Source organism: Macrobrachium nipponense, chromosome 21, assembly GCF_015104395.2.
Source record: "Macrobrachium nipponense isolate FS-2020 chromosome 21, ASM1510439v2, whole genome shotgun sequence".
Taxonomy (NCBI): Eukaryota; Metazoa; Arthropoda; class Malacostraca; order Decapoda; family Palaemonidae; genus Macrobrachium; species Macrobrachium nipponense.
In genome coordinates, this window is record NC_087212.1 from 36523194 (window position 1) to 36530693 (window position 7500).

The following is a 7500-nucleotide window of genomic DNA, read 5'->3' on the forward strand; positions in this document are numbered from 1 at the left end:
TCATGTTAAACGATCATCGGGGGTGTATAAACGCAACCGACTTCGTCAACAAGATCTCGCACGAGTGTCTGACTCCGAGAAAACAGGTGAGACAAAAAGTAGATGGTGAGCGAGTTTCGAGATTCCACAGAACTCAAAGATCGTGAAGGGCTTTGTTGTTTGACAGAAGCAAATCTCTGAGCCCAAAGGCCGTCAACAACATATTTGCGTATTCTTTAATAGTTGTGACTGCCAGCTTATCCCATTCTTCAAACGGAAAGGGAAGACGGCAATCTTATGCTGTCAACATCTCGATAGTCTGAACGTAGTCAGACTCAGAGCGGAGAGGTTATAGGTACCTTTCGTGTTAAAGTAGACCGACTCTCTCGGAAAAGGTCCTTGGAAGGACGTGACCTCTGTGAATCTAGGATCTTGAAGGCCAACATGGGGCGATTAGCGTCATTGTCGCTCCCTGTGATGGTATAAATCATCTTATTACATTTCCTAAGCGTTTGAAAAAGGGGAAAAGAGACTAAACATCCATCCCTGTTCAATATCATAGCGAAGAGATGTATGAAAGGACGTCCCTAAAGTCTCCATAACTCTCAACATACTTCTAAAGAAAGATTCCACTCGGAGTCAGTAGTTGCTGCCGTCGATCGAGACGATTCGTACGGACTTTTGCAATCCTGTAACGAACCTCTAGACGATCGTTACATTCTACGTCTGTTGTTATAATAGGCTCTTTCTCGTAAACCCGAACAGGGACCGAGAGAAGATACTTCCTAAGATATGAGAGAGCTGTGGAAGATCAGAGTTGATATGGACCACTGGTTCCAAAAACTCGTTTCCAGGACTGGAGGGACGACAGAATTGCTTCCACTTCTTTCAGATTATGATCCAGGACATCTGAAACCCTCTCCAGATGTCCGGCACTTCTTTCTATCACCTCAAGTGATACTTAACGCACCGAGAGATGTTCAGAATCATTCTTAGATCTTTAATAAAATTTCAGTTTCCCGGTAGGAAAAAACTGTAGAGGTCTGAATTGCAGTCTATTCAGGGAAACAACTTCTTTAGGAAGGAAATGGTCCCAGCAAGCTCATCCATCCCTCACACAGTATGTTTACTTCCCTAAAAAGGCTGCGCTTTGCCTAAGCAGGAGAGCATATAATAGTGAAATGTTGCGGTAGACTCGTAGTCCTATACCGTGCGGTAACGAGCACCGAAAGGAGTAAGAGATATCTCTGAGAACATAGTAAGGCAAAACGAATGCAATGTTTATTCATTCATGTAAGAAATCCCCTCAATCTTAGGCTAAAGTCCGTGATTGTAGGGCAGAGATACAGTTAGTCAGTCAATCCCGCAGGAGAGAGAGAGACGTAACTGCCAGCACAGAGATACGGTTAGTCAGTCAATCCCGCAGGAGAGAGAGACGTAACCTACAGCGCATGACAGCGAACGAGCTGGTACTGCCTCGTTTGGACTGGCGGAGAGGACAGTGACAGCAGCTTACAATCGTCGTCTCTTAACTTTATGCCTGGTTGCCAGCTACCCTATTCTACGAAGAAATAGGTCCGTAATTTTTAGCATAAAGAGACTCTCAAGCTGGTATATTTAAGCGAAACAGAAAACGCTAAATATATAGATGCGTTTGTGTCGTCATAACACTACCATACAACGGTAAAAGATAAATCGGAAACTCCTGGAAGGCTGCAGGGAGTAACGATTAAATGTCCTTAAATTAATAGACAATAGACCTCTCGGTTGCCATCCGAAGAGGTAACTACAGCAAGCGTATATGACTTGAGCCAACCAGTAGTAAAATAACGCAAGGCAAAATATGATATTATATTGCAATAAAGTTTTTTCATACTTACCTGGCAGACTATATACTATAGCTGAATTCGGAAATACAGCTACATACATATCTGACAGGCAAGTTTCATAAACAAAACTCAAGAGAATTGAAGCGGACAGCTCAAGCTTCTTATGTTATTGGACATAAGCGTTCATTGACGTAGTCTACAAGTCTATTTCTTGTACGAGTCTGCGAATGATGAATGAGAGCTCTTCCGAATCTTGTCAATAAGAGCTTATCCGCTTACGCAATATAAAGTTAATGAGAAGTTTGTCAATGAGAACTAACCCATTTACGGGACAAAGAGATAATTTGTCAATGAGGGGATACCCACTTACTTGACAAAACGATAGTATATTGTCAATGAAATTCACTGAATTGACAAAACGTAATCCAGGAAGTCGAGCATTTTATTTTCGATTCCCGTCTCAAACGAGGAAGGGGCAAGAATCCTGTTAAGAGACGGCTTACGACAGGTAGAACGACGATGTTCAATTCGGCAGCGTAAGTCCCGACTAGGAACTAACAAAATCTATCATCTGAAAAGCCCTTTCAGATGGGCTAAAAAGCTTGCAAAATTATCCTGGGAAGAGGAAGAAACTCTCCAACCAGCTTCCTCTCCCGTATCAAAATTTATGGCAGTATGGCAAAGGAAGTCCTGTCTTGCGCTTTCCTCCTTTTGATGAGTGCCTTTGCAAGAATCCTACTGAACGTTGCCGAGAGTCCTGACGTGCAGGACGTCGAGCTTTTACATAACCCATAGCTGCCTTACCGCAAAGTCTTGACTGCGGTAGAGCAAAAGAGATCTTTCCTTGAGCTTTCCATAACTCCATCCAATCCTGGACTTAACGAAAAGCAATATTACTGACAAAGACCTTATAATTCACGAAACCCGTGGTCTTGCTGGGTTTCGAAAACGAAGTTGCCTTTTCACTTTAAGCTTCCTCCGAAGCACTGCTTACTTCACATTCTTCGCAGGCGATGTAGAAGGGATCACCGAAGTTAGGTAAAAACTCTTTAGGCCCAAATCAGCTTGAAGACTTCAACAGAAACGTTCAGCCAGGCGACACACCTGGCGTGCGCGCTCGGCGTCCACTGACTAGCAGCGAGCACGCTCGGCGTCCATTGGCGAGCAGCGAGCACTCTCGGCGCGCCAGCTCGCGTCCACTGGCGAGCAGCGAGCACTCTCGGCGCGCCGCTCGCGCTCGGTATCCACTGGCGTGCGCTCGGCCTCGGCGTCTACTGGTGCGCGCTTGGCGTGCACCCGCGCGCGCGCCTGGCGTCCATCCGAACGTCCCGTCCAAGCCGAGCGTCAAAAAAAAACGTGCAGAAAAGCGTCACGCTCCTGACAGGCGTCAATGCAAGCGAAACTGCCTTCAGGAAGAGCATTAGACATCTCGGAGAGAAAACCGACTGCACGAAGCAGTCTCAGGTGAAGGGTTGATCGTGTGAGAATACGCGGGGCCAGGGAACGCCTTCTTATTCTCACAGCAACAAAGCTAGGACGTCCGCGCTCAAAAGCGTCCTGCTAATATGACTTGCTTTCCCTTTTCTCGGTGGAAAGACGTACACGAGTTCAGGCGACGTTCGCCTTCTTACTTCTCACTGCAACGCATGACGAGAGAGAGAGAGAGGGACGTGAAACTTCCTCTTCTATAAAGCTTCTATTAGAGGGCGCGAGTCCTTCCGAAAGCTCCAAACCCTGCGCAGGGAGGACGCTTCGGAGGACGAGAAGCAATCCTTCAGGATTCGTGCACGCACTTTGGCAGCCTGGGAGTAACTTCAGGTCTGCCGAAGGCACGTCAGATCGGTGGGAGTTCCTCGTAACCCTCCTTCGGCTTTCGACATGCTCTCTCCCTGTTCCTGGGAGTCAAGCAGAGGTCCCGGCCTAGAGGCGAAATAAGGCCGATCTGACGCACCCTCCACTACACAAGGGGCACTGTCACTGCACTTAGCCACTTCACTTTTGCTCTCCAAAGCCAGCACTTTCGATTCTAAGTTACAAATCGATAGAGTATCAGAGAAAGGTCAATACCCTCTACAGAAACTGTTTAGGGCCCGAAGGCAACATTACAGGGTTAGGAGTAACAACTACAGAAGTAGCACTTTTCACCACAATGATAGGAGAGCGAGCACCTTAGATTCCAAGATACAGATGGAATCTATAACGTAAAGGGCATTACCTCACGAGACATATTTATAGCCCGTAGGCCATACTACAGGGTTAGGCAAAATAGTCTACAGGTAGGTTAGCCTACCCGCCCTGACTTTGTTTACTGATTAATTGCGTACATATGAATCATACGTCTTCCTTATGGAATTAGACAGTCTCACACTCCTTACATGACAAATCTCAACAAAGAAGCAAGACACATAGCCCTCGTGCATATCGAGTGCGGAACTACCGAAGCTTTCGGTAGCCACACCCTATCTTAGCAGACAACCCCTCTTGAAACTAGCCAATAACTAGATTCAGATATACAAAAATGAATCATATTCAAAACAATTTAAGATAGCGTATGCCTAGCCACAAATCCAAGTCAATAAATCAAAAGACAATTAGGATATTTAGCGGCCATGAAGTTTCCAAAATCCTAAGACGGAGGTACTGAAAACAGGTGTTTCCAGCACCGGCGACAGAAAAATTATGAATAGAAAATGGGACTGGTTCCTGATACCCGCCTCCCAGCGGCGGGAATGGGTACTAACCACCTGGCCGACCACTGTGTGTGCCGGAAGTTTTTGAATTTCTGTCGGACTTCAGAAAATACAGCTATATATATATCTGACAGGTAAGTTTCATGAACAAACCTTATTTTATTGAAAAAATATCATTTAAGTAATTTACCAAGTAATTACATAACTGATCCCCACATTGATAGGAGGTAGGATTTATGGACCTATTCTACCCCAAAGTATTAATAAAGTAACGAGATGAGAATAGAAAAAGTTGATAGCATTGATACAATTCTTGTTGTTCTCTTACCTGGTAAGAGAGCTGTTGCAGGAAGATACTGCCTCTGGTTCATGCTCATCTTAACCCGTAAAGGTGTGACCATATAGCAAGAATCACCTGCAGCATAAATGGAGGCCTTACAGCGATGGACTTTCCTGAACACTAGTAAAGCATAAAATTGCCCCTACCCTGGCCCCAAATAACCGGATAACGTTGTTAGCTACACCATCATCCAACCAATAAAAAACCAAGCACAAAGTACACCCCCCCCCTACTGACTCCTCTAAGAACACCAATTTTCCAAGGTGAAGAGTAAGATAGAAAAAATGCTTCCTATACTTCCTCCCCCACCACCATACCATCCATCCAGCGACAAAGGACGCAAGGTACTGCAATGGCAAAGAGCCGGATCCACAACAGCTGGTGCCGCAAGAGTTGAAGCTGTTGCCAAATGAGGAGAAGAGACTGGAAGACCTGGTACCAATGGATGCTTGGAAGCTACTAGGCTCTCAGAAACTACTTGGCACTCGGGAGTTACTGGGTGCTCATGCACAACTAAATGTTTGGGAGCTATCTGGAACTCAAGTGCTACTAGAAGAACTTACAAATGCTGAAGGGCACTTAGGTCGTAATGGGCACCCTGAAGCTTAAGGAAGAAGACTGTTCAAGATCCAACACTTGACACTTCACAGGCGAACACTATGGCAAAAAGCTCTCTGGGCTGCCCCAGAAGCTACACAAAAGTCTTGAGTTCTTGACCTCACATGGCACCTGAGGGGTGCTAGACACATCCACTGAGCCCTTTTCAGTAGTCTGGATTCGCCACTAAAGCGCCATTGGTGCCTGTGTTCAGGACTCCGAAGCCTCTGAACTGGAGGATTTAGCTGCTGCTCCACAACCTTCGTCAGAAGCCAGCAGAAATATATCGAAGCTCTCTGCTTTGTTGTTTTCCTCCTTCCCTAAAAAGTGGGCAGGGCTATTACACCAAAAACAAACAAAAGAATAACTACCGAGATTTCCAAATTTTTGCTGCCAGTACATACTTAGATTATTGTTAGCTACAGAATAATACTAGCTTCCCAGAAAATCTTATTTTCAACATAATAATATTTAAATTTTCTTTAACATATAGCATAAAAGTATCTTCTGATCAACAGCCACTGTTCAGTGGTAAAGGATGCCTAGTATCTACATGTTGACTTCTGGATGCATTACATGAGAGGTAGCATCTAATGTAAAAGAAACATAAAATCATTGTTTTACTTACTGCAACAATATAAATGTATCAACAATCTACCAGAACAAAACTGTCATTGATGAAGAAAAAAATGGATGCAAATTACCACGTTCACTGCAAAACTTGGCAAATAAAGAAATACAAGATATGTATATTGATCAAACTTACTGAAAGGGACCTAAGTTTTTAAGGACAATAAATATAAATGCTTCAAATTAACCAGTACATTAGTAAGATACTTCAGCAGCCAGGATATCATAATTCAGAATTTCAATCGACTTTGGATATCTGTTGTGACAAACTGGGTGTTACATTCCTCTTGGCATAAGACAGGTTGCTATTATAATACTAACATGTAGTAATGGAACTGAATGTTGATATCTTTAAATCATGCTGAACACACTGAAAAAGCACCTTACACCTTCATTAATTAATAATTTCTTGACTAATGAGAGTGCCTCAAATGGGGTTGCTGCAAAGACTTTCATTTATAATATCTTCCACTGAAAACCATTTCACAAATTTACTAACCAGCTGACTAATGTGTAAAAACTCAACAAATACAGACCCTCTATAAACAAAAATAATTAATTAAAACACATGGGATTCTTGAAGGAATATCAGTCTTAGTCTTCTCAAAGACCAAAACAAATATTGTTTCCCTGCAAGGGTAACTCCAGGGAAAACTCCAACAAATATGAGCAGTAGAAAGTGCACCAACACAGCAAAACTACACTGAGGTCACAAAATCGAATGATCAAAAGTCCTAAAAAATTTTCTACATAAAATACAAACAATTACAATTCTCATAGTTTACAGATATATATAGTATGGGTACTAAAATAAGCACTGAAAAGCAGCCAACATCAAGGAACAAATTAACCTTATACAGTAAGTCCTCGGGTTACGCTGGTCTCGACTTACGATGTTTCGTGGTTACGAACGCGCCCCCATAAAAATATAAAAAATAATATTTTGCGTCGTTCCGTCTTACGCGGTTTAGCGTCGTAAGCAACGTAAACAAACGCGAAGTAGTTCCGGGCGCACGGCGGAAGAATACGCTTTGTGGGGGAGAGGACGGCGTCGCTTCGCTACGCTCATTCCTCGCCCATACGCCATTTTGGTTGTTTACACTGCCTCTCTCTCCCTCGTGTTGTATCGTTTTTGTAACTTTTTGCTCTTTGTTATGGCTCCCAAGCGCAAGGCGGACTCTTCTGATGGTAGTGCATCGAAGAAAAGAAAGGCCATCACCATGGAAATTAAAGTGGACATTATAAAGCGATCTGAGAAGGGAGAAACGCCAACAAACATTGGCCGCTCGCTTGGCCTTAGCCGTTCGACCGTTGCTACCATTATCAAAGATAAAGAGCGCATCGTTGAACATGTGAAAGGATCTGCTCCTATGAAAGCGACAGTGATAACTAAGCAGCGTAGTGGTCTAATAATTGAATCACCTGCCTCAGCATC

General features: G+C 43.8%; 1 protein-coding gene across 4 annotated transcripts in view; it reads right to left on the bottom strand.

The window, feature by feature from the left end:
- LOC135197934 (adapter molecule Crk-like) overlaps positions 1 to 7500 on the bottom strand; it is a 140085-nt gene that overhangs the window by 14848 nt on the left and 117737 nt on the right. The window lies entirely within an intron of this gene.